This window comes from Geotrypetes seraphini, chromosome 4, assembly GCF_902459505.1.
Source record: "Geotrypetes seraphini chromosome 4, aGeoSer1.1, whole genome shotgun sequence".
In the NCBI taxonomy this organism is placed as follows: domain Eukaryota; kingdom Metazoa; phylum Chordata; class Amphibia; order Gymnophiona; family Dermophiidae; genus Geotrypetes; species Geotrypetes seraphini.
In genome coordinates this window covers 145,846,515-145,861,980 of record NC_047087.1, presented here as the reverse complement: position 1 = coordinate 145,861,980, position 15,466 = coordinate 145,846,515, and the positions used below count along the sequence as shown (strand labels likewise).

The following is a 15,466-nucleotide window of genomic DNA, read 5'->3' as shown; positions in this document are numbered from 1 at the left end:
GCTTAAATTGTGGCCAGCTATCCCTGCTCCTTCATTCTAGTATCTTAAGTTAGAACCTAGTGCTGACAGTTAGTACTAGATGTCTAAATCTTCTGCTCTGACCTAATTCTGCACAGCTGCCCATTCATTTTTTAAGGTTTCTATTGTAAATTTATATACCTTGTAAAATTAAAGGTCTGTATAATAAATATTCACTGTATATTGTAGCGTGGCCGTCCCTTAGGGCAAGGCAGGGACCAGCACACAACTACTAGCTAGCCCTGGCGTGCTTCCCCAAGAGGGAGGAAGTATCTGTGGTGGAGAGCTTACCTTGTGGATAAAAGTCAGAATTAGAGAGCTGAACGGGGACGACGGGAATCTCGCGGGACCCGCGGGCATCCCGCGGGTTCTCCCTTCGGGTCACGGGGATCCCGTGGGGACGCCCCCTAGGGTCGCGGGGATCCCGTGGGGACGCCTCCTAGGGTCGCGGGGTTCCTGCGGGGCTGGATGTACTAAGTCGCGCGGCTTTTCTCTCTACCTGCTCTGCTTGCAGCACAGAGCCGAACAGAAGTCTTCCCGACGTCAGCGCTGACGTTGGAGGGGAGGGAGGGCTTAAACAAAGCCCTCCGACGTCAGCGCTGACGTCGGGAAGACTTCCGTTCGGCTCTGTGTTGCATGCAGGGTAGGTAAGGAGGAGTAGCCTCGCGGCTCGAGTGGCTACCAAGGGAGGAGGGCGGTCCGCCCCGCCTCTGGTGCAGCACAGCCGGCCAGGTCCCCTTACTTTTGTGGCGTTTTCCTGACCAACCGACAACAGCCCTGGTCCGACAAACCTCCCTGCCCTTAACCGCGAATCTAAATTACCTTCTTACAGCAGCTGTAAGAAGGAAATTTAGATTCGCGGTTAAGGGCAAGGAGGTTTGTCAGACCGGGGCTGTTGTCGGCACAAAAGTAAGGGGACCTGGCCGGCTGTGCTGCACCCGGGGCGGGAGAGAAGGAGGGGGGAGAAGGACGCTGAAAGCACTGGGGAAGACAAAGGGGTGGAGAAGGACGCTGAAAGGCCATGGGGAAGACGGGGGGTGAAGGACACTGAAAGCATTTGTGGAAGACAGAAGGGGGAGAAGGACGCTGACAGGACATGGGGAAGACGAGGGGGGGGAGAAGGACGCTGAAAGCACATGGGGAAGACAAAGGGGTGGAGAAGAACGCTGAAAGGACATGGGGAAGACGGGGTGTGTGTGTGTGGAGAAGGACGCTGAAAGGACATGGGGAAGACGGGGGGGGGGGTGGAGAAGGACGCTGAAAAGCCATGGGGAAGACGGGGGGGGTGGAGAAGGACGCTGAAAGGCCATGGGGAAGACAGAGAGGGAGAAGGACGCTGAAAGGACATGGGAAAGACAGAGGGGGGAGAAGGACTCTGAAAGGACATGGGGAAGACAGAGGGGGGAGAAGGACACTGAAAGGACATGGGGAAGACAGAGGGGGGAGAAGGACACTGAAAGGACATGGGGAAGACAGAGGGGGAGAAGGACGCTGACAGGACATGGGGAAGATGGGGGGGGGAGAAGGACGCTGAAAGGAAATGGGGAAGAGAGAGTGGGGAGAAGACGCTGGCAGGGAAGAAGACAGAGATGCCAGACTATGGGGGGAGCGGAGGGAAGAAGATGGGTGCCAGACCAATTTGGAAGGGGGGGGAGAAAGGGAGAGGCACAGTAACAGAGCAAATGGAAGACGCAGAAGGAAGAGAGACAGTGGATGGAAGGAACTGAATGAGAACATGAGGAAAGCAGAAACCAGGCAACAAAGGTAGGAAAAGAATTATATTTCTTTTTTTTTTTTTTTGCTTCAGGATAAAGTAGTATATTAGTTGTGTTGATAAAAATTTATAAACAAAAGAGGCTCTGGTAGAAACCCGTTTACAAAGTATGTATTCTTCCCAATTAATATTTCCAAATTAAAAAAAGTCTTTTTGCTTATTTGTAAATGGGTTTCTACCAGAGCCTTTAATTCAGTAGCATAATTAAATGAAATAACTATTTCTGAAGTTTATAGGGACGGGCGGGGACGGAGGGGATTCTTCGCGGGGACGGGTGGGGATGGAGGGATTCCTCACGGGGACGGGTGGGGATGGGTGAGACTTGGGTGGGGACGGGTGGGATTTCTGTCCCCGCGCAACTCTAGTCAGAATGGCACCACACAGGTAAGTAGTCAAAATAATTAAATCAAATTTATTTCTCATCAAAACTTGGCAAAACAAAATGTGGAAAAGAATCCAACAATATCAGCAACCTTGAGCAAAATAAAACAATAATGCAGTCTTCACCAGCCTGGTCTGCTTAACGCCTAAGCATTCAGCTTATGTTCCAGGTAAGTCCTACTATACAATGGCCTCAACAGAGTAAAGCACAAGTTCAATCACAAATAGTCTTTGGGCCAAACACAAAAAAACTATTTATCCCAGGACAAGCAGGCAGCTATTCTCACTAGTGGGTGATGTCATCAGACAGAGCCCCGGTACGGACGTCTCACAAGCACGTGTTGCTTGTAGAAACTTAAAGTTTCTAGATGCCCGCACCGCGCATGCGCCGGTGCCTTCCTACCCGGAGATCCGGGCGTGTCTCCTCAGTTCTTTCTTTTCCGCGGAGCTGAGAAGTTCAACTTCATCATGCGCTAGCTGAATTCAGTTAAATTTGCCTTCCTTGTCCGCGTTTTCGCCTTTCTTTTAATTACAGTTAACAGTTCTTTTATTTTCGTAAAAAAAAAAAAAAAAAAAAGAAGATTATTTCCTCCGGCGGGTCGAACGGGCCGGCCACGTGGCTCAGGCCCACTGGCTTCGACCTCGCGGCGGAGATTTTCCGGCCTATGTCCCGGCCAACCACCGGGTTTAAAAAGTGCAGCAAGTGCCAACGCGCGATTTCACTCACGGACCCTCACTGGCGCTGTTTGCAGTGTTTGGGCCCTGACCACATCCCGAAATCGTGCGGGCCTTGCTCTACCCTTACGGCACGCTCATTCAAGCGGCGTTGCCTATTGTGGGAATCGATGTTCAAGATGGACGCAGCTAAGGATCCCACAGCCTCCACTTCATCTGATACCTCCCCGGTCCGGGCGAAACCGGCATCGACCACCCCTGCATCGAGTGTGGTGAAACCGGCATCGCTCGCCCCGACACCATCCACGAGCTCGACGTCGGTGCCTGCCCCGGTCTCCTCGGTTCAGGTACCTCTTCCTTCCACAGTGCCACCAATGGTCATCAAAGTGCCGAAAGCTGCTAAGCAGAAGCACTCGACCTCGAAGGAGCGCGATGTCCGTGCAGGAGGACCCCCTTTCGGTGCGGATCCCTCCCTATCGGCTTCGCTACGGTCCGTGCTGGAAGCTCAATTCGTTGAGCTCATGCAGACCATCGGACCCGGGCTCATCGCTGCCATACAGGGTGACCTCCCGGTACCGACCCAAAGGGGCGGTCCGCCCCCTCCCCCTCCCCCACACCGTTCGACCTCGACAACCGACGAGGACGAACGGGGGAGGGCGGCGATGCCCACGCGGCAAACCTCGCTTACCGATATGCCGCCATTAGAACCCATTACGCCTCCGCGCCAACATGGGACCAGACCCCCGCTCGATACTCGAAGCCCTGGGCATAGTCAGGAAGAGTTCTTCCGCACTCCTTACCAGACTTGGGTAGCATCGCAAGAACCCGCATCGCAAACCCAGTTGCGATCCACCGCTTCCAGCCCTATCCACTTGGGGGCCTCGGGAGACCATGCGATGCACATACGATCCCGATCCCCGTCCCGCCACCGAGACGGGCACCGATCGAGACACTCATCCTGGCACTCCTCACGCCATTCGGAGGTGTCACCGCAGAAAAAACTGCAACGTAGGGGATACTCCTCAACAGAGGTGTCCCCTCCGAGGGGCCCGGAGTACGAGGAGACACCGGTACCCGATTCTCCTTGTCACTCCCCGATGTCCACAGACCTGGAGGCCTCATCCTCCTCCAGCCCGTCCCACAGACCGACGCTGGCGGAACAATTGTCCTTCTCATCATTCCTCCGACAAATGGCGGATGATCTGGATGTGACCCTTGACACGGGCTCCAGATACTCCAAAGAGTATCTGGACACCATGCACTTACCTAACCCTCCAACGGAGTCGCTCCGGCTCCCCTTGCATAAATTACTGGACCAGACCTTCATGCAGTGCTTCGAAACGCCGTATTCCATACCGGCGATCCCCAGCAAACTCGATGCTCGATACCGCATCGTGCACCATAAAGGGTTCGAGGGCCCCCAACTCTCCCACCAATCCCTATTGGTCGAGTCCTCCCTCAAACGCTCTCATCCCTCCCAGGTCTACGCTTCTGTACCGCCGGGCCGAGAGGGAAGAACGATGGACAAATTTGGTAGAAAATTCTACCAAAACTCCATGAGGGCGTCACGGGTGCTAAACTACAACTTCTTTTTCTCTTCCTATCTGGAGTTCTTCTTGCCGGTACTCCGCAAGTTCACTCCGTTCATAGACAACCAAGCTCGATTCGAGTTCGAGGAAGTGGTAGCCTCCCTCTCCCAATTACGACTCCAGCTGATGCAATCCCCCTTCGATGCATTCGAACTCTCGGCACGCGCCGCCGCAAGCGCGGTAGCTATGCGTCGCCTGGCATGGCTCCGTACTATCGATATGGATCCCAACCTACAGGACAGACTCGCCAACGTACCATGTGCTGGAGCCGACCTGTTCGATGAGTCTATCGAAACTGTTACCAAGAAGCTGTCGGATCATGAAAAATCCTTTCAATCCATCCTACGGCCCAAACCCAAACCTCAACAGTCTCGACCTTCCAGGCCACCCCTGATTTACCAGCGGCGTTACATGCCCAGACAAACGCCCGCGGCGAGACAGCCTGCGAAGAGACAACCCCCCCAGAAGTCTCAGCAAAAAGTCCAGCCACCCGCTGTACCTAAGGCTCCCCAGCCCTTTTGACGCCCCTCCCGGGAGCATAACCTCGGCCTCTCCCATAAGGGGCCGCCTCCATCTTTTTTACCACAGATGGGAGGCCATAACCACGGACCTATGGGTCCTCTCCATCATAAGAGAAGGATACTCCCTTCAATTCCACCGGGTCCCCCCGGACCATCCTTCAAGAGAGTATCCTTCAAGCTCGACGCAGACCGCCCTTCTTCTTCAGGAAGTCCAAAACTTACTTCAGCTTCGGGCGGTCGAGACGGTCCCGTCAGACCAATTGAACCGAGGGTTTTACTCCCGGTACTTCCTCGTCCCGAAGAAAACGGGCGACCTGCGACCCATTTTAGACCTTCGGGCCCTCAACAAGTTCCTGGTCAAAGAGAAGTTTCGCATGTTGACTTTGGCTTCTCTATACCCCCTCCTCGAGCAGAACGACTGGTTATGCTCCCTGGATCTCAAAGAGGCCTACACTCACATCCCCATTCACCCGGCCTCCCGAAAGTTCCTCAGATTTCGGGTGGGAAATCTGCACCTACAGTATCGAGTGCTACCATTCGGCCTATCTTCGTCCCCCAGAGTCTTCACAAAGTGCCTGGTGGTAGTGGCCGCAGCACTCAGGGACAGGGGTCTACAGGTCTTTCCATACCTCGACGACTGGCTCATCAAGGCCCCGTCAGCCCCAGAGGTCACTTCGGCGGCCTTGGCTACAACCTACTTCCTCCAGAATTTGGGCTTCGAGATCAACTTCTCCAAGTCCCATCTACAACCTACCCAGTCCCTCCCCTTCATCGGAGCGGTCCTGGACACCACCCGACTCCGAGCATTCCTGCCCCGGCAACGCATGGAGTCTCTTCTTCACCTCGGCCAGTCGGTGATCACTCACCAAACCATACCGGCGAGACAACTGATGGTGCTCCTGGGCCATATGGCCTCCACAGTACACGTGACACCCTTTGCCAGACTCCACCTCAGGATCCCCCAGTGGACCCTGGCATCACAGTGGAATCAGACATCCGATCCACTATCCAAACGCATCGTAGTCACACCTGCTCTTCGGCAGTCTCTACTTTGGTGGATGACCTCTTCGAATCTATCCAGAGGTTTGCTGATGCACTCTCCCCCCCATCAGAAAGTTCTCACAACCGACTCGTCGAATTACGCATGGGGGGCCCACCTGGAGGGTCTCCGCACCCAAGGATTCTGGACCAGTGCGGAAAGACTACACCAAATCAATCTATTGGAACTCAGAGCCATCTTCAATGCGCTCCAAGCTTTCCAACATCTACTTCACGACACGGTAATCCTCATTCGCACAGACAATCAGGCTGCCATGTATTACATCAACAAGCAAGGGGGCACGGGCTCGTCCCTCCTTTGCCAGGAAGCTCTACGAGTCTGGGACTGGGCGGTGCGCCACAACGCCTTACTCAGAGCAGTATACATCCAGGGGGAGAACAACGTCCTAGCAGACAAACTAAGCCGTCTGCTACAACCGCACGAATGGACTCTCCATTCCAACCCCCTTCACCAAATCTTCACGCAATGGGGGACGCCTCAGATAGACCTCTTTGCGGCTCCCCACAACGCCAAACTGCCTCAGTTTTGCTCCAGGATCTACACTCCTCATCGCCTCGAGGCAGATGCTTTTCTACTGAACTGGGGGAAACGATTTCTATATGCGTTCCCACCATTCCCGCTGATCCAGAAGACTCTGGTCAAGCTGAAACTCGAACGGGCCACCATGATTCTAATAGCCCCTCGGTGGCCCAGACAACCTTGGTTCTCCCTCCTACTTCAACTCAGCAGCAGGGAACCAGTACCACTTCCAGTGTTTCCTTCACTACTTACTCAACATCAAGGATCACTACTTCATCCCAACCTGCAGTCTCTCCACCTGACAGCTTGGTTCCTCTCAACGTAACCCCTCACCAATTCTCACAAGAAGTGAGGGAAGTCTTGGAAGCTTCCAGGAAGCCCGCCACTCGTCAATGCTACTCCCAGAAACGGACCAGATTCTCCTCATGGTGCGTTTCTAAGTCAAAGGAACCCCAGCGAGCTTCCTTATCCTCCGTGCTGGACTATCTCCTGCACCTATCTCAATCTGGGCTCAAGTCCACATCCATACGAGTCCACCTGAGCGCTATTGCGGCGTTCCACCAACCTCTACAAGGGAAACCCCTCTCGGCCCATCCGGTGGTCGCCAGATTTATGAAAGGACTCTTCCATGTTAACCCTCCTCTCAAACCACCCCCAGTGGTTTGGGACCTCAATGTAGTCCTTTCCCACCTCATGAAGCCCCCGTTTGAACCACTCAACAGGGCCCCTCTGAAGTATCTCACCTGGAAAGTTCTTTTCCTTGTAGCCCTTACGTCCGCTCGCAGAGTCAGCGAACTCCAGGCATTGATGGCGGACCCACCATTCACAGTATTCCACCATGACAAGGTGGTCCTCCGCACTCACCCGAAATTCCTGCCTAAGGTGGTCTCCGAATTTCATCTCAACCAATCCATTGTACTTCCAGTATTCTTCCCTAAGCCTCATTCTCACCACGGAGAATCGGCCCTTCACACTCTAGACTGTAAACGTGCCTTGGCTTTCTACCTGGATCGCACCAAGCCACACAGAACCACTCCTCAACTTTTTGTCTCCTTCGACCCTAACAAGTTGGGAAGACCCGTATCAAAGCGCACCATCTCTAACTGGATGGCGGCTTGTATCTCTTTCTGCTATGCCCAGGCTGGATTATCACTCCCTTGTAAGGTCACAGCCCATAAGGTCAGAGCAATGGCAGCCTCAGTAGCATTCCTCAGATCAACACCAATCGAGGAAATTTGCAAGGCTGCCACCTGGTCCTCGGTTCACACATTCACCTCACATTATTGTCTGGATACCCTCTCCAGACGGGATGGACAGTTTGGCCAAACAGTATTGAAAAATTTATTCTCTTAAGTCGCCAACTCCCCCTCCATCCCACTGAGGTTAGCTTGGAGGTCACCCACTAGTGAGAATACCTGCCTGCTTGTCCTGGGATAAAGCAATGTTACTTACCGTAACAGTTGTTATCCAGGGACAGCAGGCAGCTATTCTCACGTCCCACCCACCTCCCCTGGGTTGGCTTCTCAGGCTAGCTACCTGAACTGAGGAGACACGCCCGGATCTCCGGGTAGGAAGGCACCGGCGCATGCGCGGTGCGGGCATCTAGAAACTTTAAGTTTCTACAAGCAACACGTGCTTGTGAGACGTCCGTACCGGGGCTCTGTCTGATGACATCACCCACTAGTGAGAATAGCTGCCTGCTGTCCCTGGATAACAACTGTTACGGTAAGTAACATTGCTTTCTTTGCAATGCTGTAGTTCTCTCCTTTGCAGGAATTAAGGAGCAGAAGGTTGGTGGATTTGCCAAAGTAGTACCTCGCCAAAGCAAAATACAAAAATAAACCCTCAAAAACCCACCACATAGATGTCGGGCAAATCCTGCCCCCAACCTTCAGGGTTATAACAGCTTCAGGGAGGACATTGCTAGTGCTGCCTATCTGCAGCCAAGCCTCTGCTTGCAGCGGCCATCTTGGCTAAAAAAAAACCAACAACTTTCAAATCACAAAGTAAATTGTTAGCAACTTTCCTTCCTCTGCAAGCATAGTCCATTCACCTTCTCAGCTACTAAAACATTTCTGCAGCTGAGTAATTGTCCCAGCAGCAAAACAGCCAAACCCCAAAAATCAAGAAAAAGAAATCTTTTCAAAACAAACATACAGTCCATTCAGCTTACTTCCATTTCTTAAGGAAGCACAAACTCTGGCAAAGCACTCCAGTCTATCTCCTCTGGTTCCTGGTTTATCTGGGCTGCTTCCTTTGTCTCTGGGTTCAGCATTTCCTGCTGCTCTTGAAGAGGTGGAGGCTCTTTCAGCATGAGAGCTTCCTTAGACTGCCCCCTCCTCTGAGACAGCCAGCTCTCTAAATACTCAAGAGCTGCTGTGCCATGCCCAGCCCTACGTGGGGGAAGGGCTTTCTGCAGCTGAGGCTGCCTTCTAAACTGTTTGGTCAGCAGTTTCAAAGATGGAGGATTTAAAGGGACCAAACCGTTTTTCCCAGGGCTATGTACTAGGTCCTGCCTGAACTCAGCCTGAGCTTTCTGGTCCTGTTCCTGCCCTGCAGGGCATACTGGTCAGCTCTAACCAGTTTCACTGGGCAATTTCTGGGGCTCCTAACTGGCAACAAGGCTGGAACGGGAGTCGGGCTTGTGACAATATTTAAGTACAACTTATTTGGGAAGAAGTGACATCACCGACGAAGATGGCAGCCTAGAGTAGAGGCTCCGTCTTCAGCCGCTAACAACACCGCTTTAAAATATGCTAGCAGAGGATCTGAGCTGCTGCCTTCGGTGCTAGAGAGGGAAGAATGCACCGGGCCCCAAGGTAACCCGAAAGGAGAGCGAAAGGGCGAAATCGGGACCGCGGTTGGATGATGGATCCTCGGCCTGCTCACCGCATGGAGCGGGTGCATCCGCGGGGTCTTCATCTTCAATGACAGCGTACAGAGACGCGGCTGGCGGGCATGCTGTGACAGACTTTGAGAATAGACAGCGGAGTGCACTGGAGCGGATATGCGGCCCTGGAATTCTTAAAGCTCTGTATTCGGGCGAGTGCACTTTTTGATGATCGATTAACAGACGGGCTCCGTGCTCCTCAAATGCATGATTGGACTGGCGTTGCGCCCGACGTGGCTTCGAGGTGACCCTTGCTGTGTGTTCCCTTCGCATTGCTGCAATACACTGTCCCCTATCCTAGATGGCTCCATGCAACCCCCGGCCCTGAGTGGGAGATCACCTGACGCCTGCAGTAGCACCGCCCTGTGCGGGCCCTAGCCCTAGACTTGCCTGCTTGATCCATTGGCATGCTGGTTTCCTCGCCATAGGAGACCATTCTGGTGGCGGGGCATGTGGTAGGAGACCAGACCGCTTTAATGGCAGTTTGTGGGATTTACGGTGGTGTGGAGTGAAGGTGCGGTTTGGCGTTTGAAGGGCCAGACGGGAGAGACTCAGGTGCTGGTTGCAACGGGGGCAAGCCGAGCAAATGGAATACCGCTTGAGATCTGGATGTTCCAGGCTACACTTCTTGGAGGTGAAGAAGTTTGGCCCACGCTGGTGGGAGCTGGTTCCTTGCTTGGGGCACCGGCCTTGATTGTTCACAGAGCACATCACAGTGGAGTGGTGGTGTGGAGTGGCCCGTGAGTCGTGCTTCATAGGAGGCAATTTTAACAGGAGCACTAGTGGAGCAGCTGCGATTCTTTTCTTAACCACCCCACAAGCAGCATCCGCGACCCCCAAATTATCGCGACAGGCTGTCAGCCGTGTAGGATGTCCACGATGAGAAAGTTGGACAGCTACAGGTTTGCAGGAAAGAAGCAAAGAGTCCCGAAGGCAGCAGGAAGTCCGACGCAGACAGCCAAGATGGTGGTGTTGGAGGCTGCTATGGGGGGAGACGTGGAACTCCATGATCATCCAGGCATTGGTGTGGAGGGGGGTTCCCAGGAGACACCGGACACCTTGAGAGAATTGTTGCTGAACATTCGTAAAGAAATGCAGTCCCTGTGCCACGATGTCACAAAAGCAGTGACAGATTTAAAACAAGACCTGGGGGAGCTCGTGAAAAGGCAAGATGTGGTGGAAACGCATGTTAACACCATGACGGAGGACGTTATAGAAGTACAGTGGGCAGTGGCAAAAGTACAGTGGGCATGGAGGAGTTGGCGATGTGGGACAAGTTGAAATCTCTGGAAAACAGATCCCGGCGGTGTAATCTCCGGATCCGGGGGGATGCCGGAAGAAAGTGCCTATCAGAATGCCTATCAGACGGCCTTGAACATTTATACTGACATCCTCACTAGTGCCTTGGTAGGTGAGGGGAGGGTGCCAGAAATAGAACGAGCACATCGGGCTTTGGGGTGCTCAAAATACAACTTGCCCCATGACATTATTCTGTGCTTGTGCAGTTTTCGGGTGAAGGAGGACATTATCATGCAGTGCGGAAGCAGAGGGATTACAAATGGAATAATCTGCGGGTGGACATTTATCAGGATGTGACAGCTGCAACCTTGCGAAAGAGGAAGGATCTGCAAGTGGTGATCACCAATCTCTGCCGAGAAGGCCTCAGATATCGGTGGCTTTATCCGTTTGCCATGGCCCTGACGGTGGGGGTGCGACGAGACGGGTCCGTACCGTAGCAGAGGCCTGGTCGATTCTACAGGAACTAGGTGCTCCTAATCTTCCTGTGGGGGGCCCTGCTGGAGAGCAATGGGAGGAGTGAGCTGGACCTTCCAGTTGGTGGCGGCAGACTAGAGGAGTGGTGGCGCAGAGCGCTGTGAGCAGTGAGCCTCCCGGACAGCCCACCAGAGAGGGCTACAGATCATCAATGGACTTAACTAAAGGCCTGAGAAGGTTTAGTTGTCTGGAGGCTGAGGGGTCCTTCATGTGAGAGGTGGGCAGTGGGTGTGTGTTGGATAAGTGTTTTTGGGAGGGATGGTGGATTGATTGGGGTGTATGTGTGTGGTGGGGATTCGGGAGGGGGGTCAGGTGTGAAATAACGGGCAGCTGCCCGCATGGGGACAGCATTGTAGGCTTGAGTAGTTTCTCTGCAGAATGCCTGGGGAGCCATTTATGGGGGGTTGTGTGAGGGATGAGAGCTGTAGGGAGCTGTTTGTGGAGGTTGATTGCGGTGAATAGAGTATATTGTATATATTTTATGTGCATTTCAGGGCTGGTGGTGGTGTGCATTTGGACGGCTGGGGTGGTGAGATCTGTTTGGATGGTCTTGAGATGTAGATATGAGTTGGGAACTGGGGGGAGGGGGAAGGGGAGAAGGTGGGGGGAGGGGCTGGGAATTGGGGTGAGGGGTTGGGGGGATGGTACTCTCTGCCCAGAATTGTTAACGGGTGGTCAGCTGATGCTCTGGTGGGACCTGGTCAGTGACTGGGGTGGCTGGGTCCTATGGGACTGGTGGTGGAGTATGTGGCGAGGTTAGTGACAGTGGATCCTGGTTAACTTTGCCACTTGGAATGTAGGGGGGATAAACTCCCCCATTAAACGCTCAAAAATTTTACAACATTTACAGAGCCATAAGGTGGATGTGGCCTTTCTTCAGGAGATCCATTTGATAGATCTTGAACATACTAAGTTGAAACAATGGTGGGTGGGGGAGTGTGTTGCGGCTTCTGCGAAGGGGAAACACAGGGGGGGTAGCGATTTTATTCCATAAGGGCCTCCTAGACAATTTACAGATTATCCCAGGACAAGCAGGCAGCATATTCTCTACATGTGGGGTGACGTCATCTACGGAGCCCCCTAGCATCCGTTCTCGCAAGCAGACTTGCTTGAAGATCTTCAAGCTTGCGAGTGTACCGCGCATGGGTGAATGCCCCTCCCGCCCGACTCAGGGCATGTATCTCCTCAGCGTGGCTTCAGTTCTAAGTTTTCTGCGGAGCCAGAAGCCCTGCTCCCTTGCTCTGCATGAATTCATAGTGCCTCTTTGCACCGTGGCTTGCTTTATTGTTTTCGGGTGAGTCGCTGTACAGCGCGTCTTGTCTTTTTAAAAAAATAATAATAAATTTTTCAATTCCTCGTACTTTTTTTTTTTTTTTTTGAGCGAGCTACTGTTTTTTGTCAGGCCACGGCTGTATTTTTTACTATATCCTGGCCTCTGGGTTTAAGAACTGCACTAAGTGCGCCCAGGTGATCTCCATCACTGACCTCCATCGTTGGTGTGTGGAGTGCCTTGGGGCTGATCATCGCGCTGAATATTGCCCGCATTGTGCTACTCTCCAACCTCGGGCTCTTCGTTGGCGAGTGGCCACAATCCTCCAACTTTTTGGCCCCATGGAGACAGCAGGGACAGCCTTGGCCCCGACAGTGGTGGCTTCGGCTTCGAAGGCCTCGACCTCGGTGAAGTTGTCCTCGAAGGCCCTGACTTCAAATCCTCCTGCCACCCCGGCCTCGGGTAAGTCTCCTCTTCCTTCCGCAGGTGTGCCAGCAAAGAAGCCTCCCTCGGAGTCTCATGCGAGTGCCGCTTCGTTGGCCTCTTTAAGACATCGTCCTAAGTGTGCCTCCTCACGTAGGGAATACTCTTCCTCGTGGTCGTCCCCAAAGGGGCACACTGCTGCACCTCAACACCAGCATTTGCTGGTCTCAGTGCCTATGTTCGAGGACATGCTCAAAGCTATCCTTACTTCGCAGATTTCCTCGGTTCTGGGTCAGTTGACCCCGGCCTCGACCCTGTCCCAGCCTGACCAGCCTGGGCTTCCCTCCGAGGTTCCTCGAGGCCTGTCTCACAAGTCCCGCCGCTTGCCCTCGAGTGATTCCTCTTCCGATTCGAGGCCTGCAACTCTCCGGGTGTCCCGGGTGGGACCCCGGACAATGGCTTCCTCCTCGCACCTGGTACCTTCGAAGCGACAAATGAGTTCCCCGCCGCGTCGAGGCCGGTCCCCAACCGTGAAACACATGGGGTCCATGGTGACTTCGGCGTTGGTTGTGAGGCCTCTCCGGACTCCTTCCCTGCCTCTTTCTTCGGGGCGAGGGATTTCTGAGTCCCGGTTAAAAACACCTGTAGGGAAATTATCTTTCCCGTCAGCTTTTCCGATGCTTCGGATTGTGGTGTGTCGGACGCTGGTGTCCTCCCCGAGCATTCTTCAGTGAGGCCATTCCTCGACACCCCCGAGGCAGTTCAGTAGAACGTCCTCGGTGTCCCGCTCTCGAGACTCAGAATAATAGGCTCCTGCCTATTATTCGAGGGAGGTCTCTCCCTCTTTCTCTGCTGTTCCGAGATCTCGCTCTACTTCGCCTCTGGAGGATGAGGCTTCTTCTCGAACCTCCTCCTTTAAGTGGTTTGTCTCGGACATGGGCAAGGCTCTGAAGCTGGATCTCCAGTCCGAGTTCCGGTACACTCAGGAGTATTTGGCGGAGATGGGGCTCCCTCATCCACTCCGTTTGCCTCTGCATCAGGTGCTCCTGCAGACCTTCCTCCGAAATCTGGAGGCTCCTTATGCCGTCACTGCCATTCCCTCCAAAATGGAGTCCCTTTACCAGACGGTCCTGGTCAAGGGATTTGAGAATGCACAGCTTTCCCATCAGTCCCTGGTAGTGGAATCTTCGTTAAAGAAGTCTAATGATTAGACTCTAATCCCTCCAAGGTCTACGCTGCTGTCCCTCCAGGCAGGGAAGGGTGTACGATGGACAAGTTTGGACGCCGTCTCTATCAGAACTCGATGATGGCAAACCGAGTTCTCAATTATAATTTTGCCTTCACTTCCTATCTTAGATGGACGCCCTCCACTCTTTCCAGTCGGACGTGTCTGCTCCCCGTCAGCAGGAGTTCCGTCTCCTCCGGGAGACCTGTCCCAACTCCATCTCTATCTGTTTTAGGCGGCTTACAACGCCTTTGAGTTGTCCTCAAGGGTCACGGCCTTTGCAGTCGCCATGTGTTGCCTGGCCTGGCTCCGGATAGTGAACATGGACCCTAATCTCCAGATCGTCTGGCGAATCTTCCATGTGTGGGGAATGAGCTGTTTGACTCCATCGAGGCTGCAACTAAACGCCTTTCGGAGCATGAGCGGTCTTTCATTTCCCTAGTGAGGCTCAAGCCGAAGACTACTCCGGCTCGACCTTACAAGATTCCTCCTCGGCGATACCCGCAGAAATCTACGCCTGTGTTCTCTTGCTCGCCCCTGAGATGACCCCAGCAGCAGCAGCAGCGTCCGTTTAAGGTTCAGATGCCCGCTCTGGCGAAGCCTGGGCCGTCTTTTTGACAATTCCAGTCTGAGCCTGCCAGCTCCCTACTGGAGCCGTCCCCCCTTCCCATCGGGGGCCGTCTCCATCATTTCTATCCTCAGTGGGAGAAGCTTACCACAGTCCTGTGGGTGCTTTCCATCGTACAGGAAAGGTACTCCCTGCACTTCAGTCGCGTATCCCCGGATCTTCCGCCAAGAGAGGTTCCTTCTTCCAGGGTGCAACTTCCCCTTCTTCTGCGGGAGGCTCAGGCTCTCCTCCGCCTCCGAGCGGTCGAGGACGTTCCTCTGGGGCAGTTGAATACAGGATTTTATTCCCAGTGTTTTCTGGTCCCCAAGAAGACGGGAGACCTGCATCCGATACTGGACCTCCGGGCTCTGAACAGGTTATCCCTTAATGGACGAAGGGGACTGGCTGTGCTCATTGGACCTCAAGGAGGCCTATACCCACATCCCGATTCATCCGGCTTCTCGCCGGTATCTAAGATTCAGGGTGGGGACTCTCCACCTCCAGTATCGTGTTCTCCCCTGCCTGGTAGTGGTCGCCTTGGCCCTGAGTCTGCAGGAACTTCAGGTATTCCCCTACCTCGACAACTGGTTTATCAAAGCGTCATCTCGCCAGGTGATTCTGGTGGCGACGAATCGGACTATTTCCCTCCTTCAGTCTCGGCTTCGAGGTGAACTTTCCCAAGTCCCGGCTATGTCTGTCCCAGTCCTTCGAGTTAATCTAGGTGGAGCTGGACACTCTTCA

The 15,466-nt window shown here is 53.7% G+C and overlaps 1 protein-coding gene across 7 annotated transcripts in view; it reads left to right on the top strand.

The window, feature by feature from the left end:
* The window catches only part of NUP93 (nucleoporin 93), a 757,735-nt gene that overhangs the window by 270,224 nt on the left and 472,045 nt on the right, over positions 1-15,466 (top strand). The gene's annotated exons all lie outside the window — the stretch shown is intronic.